Below are 2,325 nucleotides of genomic sequence, written 5' to 3'. Positions count from 1 at the left end.
CATCCTGTTCTGTTTTCTCCGCCTACCTAAGGGTTGGCCTATGAAATGGGCCTAGGCAGTTTCTTTATTAATAAGAAATCATTCCCACATCACAGACCCAGCAGTAGAATGAAGATGCCCTATTCCTCCAGCAGAGTATCTACAGTAGAAACCAGGTTCCTTCTCCTCAGCACTTTACCTCCCAGCAGGCTACTTGATGTTTCTGGGCTTTGCCTGTTTCTTTTCTTCCTTCTGAGCAGGTGAGTGCCCCAGGGAGATAGGTATCCTGAAGTCCCTGCTGGATCTTTTCAGTGGAAACTAAGAACACACAGCCGCGGACCTGGGGTGGTGTCTACACCAACCTCCAGTCCAGAAAGAACAGACTCTCAAGAAGTAATGTTGCCACCAAGGAGGGAAACCCAGGACACTGACAGCTGCGTGGTTCCAAGGCTCAGGGCAGAGAATAGTGGGGATGTAAGGGCCTGAATATTTTTCTGGACCTGGAGTTTTTTTAAAAAGCGAATGGAGAGAGGAAGCAAAAGGAACAGGGCACACTGGGAACAAGGGAAGGCTTGGAAAGTGAAAGGAAGACTGGGCAGGAAAAGGAGCCATGAAACCAGAAAACTAGGAGGTCCCAAGCATCCCCATATAGCCAGCACAGCACACAGAAGAACCAGCCTCCCAGCATCTACTCCACAAGGCATCATGACAGATAAACAGCAGTAGACATCAAAAGCACAGTTGGCTGGAGCCAGGTTCTTTCCCCAACACCCTGCATCCCCTCCCCTTTCAGGATCCATCCCTTCTAGAAGAGTCTCAAACTCAGGGGGAGCCATCTGCACTGGCTCAGATATGGCAAAGGAGGAATTAAAATGGGAAAGGAAGGACCAGCAAGAGAGACTTGCTCCCCCTCAAGAACTGCCTTAGTAGATGAAGAAAAAAGCCAGGCGATTTTTGATCATGGTGAATTGCTTAAACTTGGGATTCTCATCTCCTTCGAACCCGGGGCAGCCTCCACTCAGGCTGGTACTCAGCCGCAGTCCAAGCTTAGCCCAGCCAGGATACCTTGACCCACCCACCCCCAACACTCACAAACAGTTGCTGGTCCTCCCAGGGTCCCTGCAAGGCCAGGCCAACAGGACCCTGCTTATCTAAGGAGATCTGACAGGATGGCAGCCCTGGGGGTATGGCCGCTGGCTAAACATATGGTACGTCGTAAATAGGACTTCCTTTTAGGAAATGAGCTGCTGTAATTAAATCCCCATTCATTTTTTTGTAACACACACACACACAGAGACAAATAGATCTTTATCCTTGTGAGGCTCTGAAGAGAAAAGGCTTGTGGAGAGCTAAGATTCTCAAGTGTGACTTTTATAAAAGGCTGCCTAGAGCCAGGTGAAATATGAAGTTAAAATTCCTTTTTCTCTCTCTCTCTCTCTCTCTCTCTGGTTTGAGACAGAGAGACACAGGGTTTCTCTGTGTCTCGTTTTGTAGACCAGGCTGGCCTCAAACTCACAGAGATTTGCCTGTCTCTGCCTCCCAAATGCTGGGATTAAAGGCGTGTGCCACCCACACCCAGCTAAAGTCCACATCGTTAAGCCAGAGTAGTGGGTGAGTGGGTGGGTGAAGGAGCCGCTCTTCCCCAACAGGAAATGAGAAAGTAATCAAAGCGAAAAGATTGTATTGGCCTTGGCTTTGGGCCAAGGCAAAAATTGATTCTTCCCACTCCACCTACAGCGGTGGAAACTGCAAAGTATCATGAAACTCAGTTCTTATTTCCACTAGGGTAGAGTGGATTGGGTTCAAACCCAGTGAGCCCCGACCACGAGTGGCACACCGGGCTTGGCACTATGCTGGGACACAGGAGTGAACAGATGCTGGGGACTCCCTGGCCATGGATGCTGAGTCGCTTACTAGGGCCCGTGGTTGTATTCCACAGGGGATGTGGTGGGGGGCAACTGGGACCAAGGGGATTCCAGGAAACAGTGGGTTGTCCTGATGTGATCCGAGTAGGTGCTTCTCCCCGGGGAAGGAACGGTGCTGAGGTGCGGCTGGGGTCAGGCACCAGAGGCCCAGATGCAGAAAAGAGGCACCTCTCTCATCTTTGGCAATCGGCAAGACCCGGTATTTGAACTTTGCTGCAAGAAACTGTGAAGCATCTGTGAACTGGTACACAGGGGGCAAGAACAAAACATCATGCTGCTCGAAGGTCAAGGGTGTCTCCCACTGAGTGTGGTAGACCCAGGGTTAAGTACAGTATGGGTACTGTGCTGTACTGTAAGGAGATTTGCAGACCCTCTAGACTGCAAATACCAGGGCCCCTTCTTTCCCTAGTCACCCTTAAAG

The sequence above is a fragment of the Microtus ochrogaster genome, unplaced genomic scaffold (genome assembly GCF_000317375.1).
Source record: "Microtus ochrogaster isolate Prairie Vole_2 unplaced genomic scaffold, MicOch1.0 UNK10, whole genome shotgun sequence".
Taxonomy (NCBI): Eukaryota; Metazoa; Chordata; class Mammalia; order Rodentia; family Cricetidae; genus Microtus; species Microtus ochrogaster.
The sequence above is the reverse complement of the archived record's forward strand: the minus strand, read 5'-3'. Positions refer to the sequence as shown.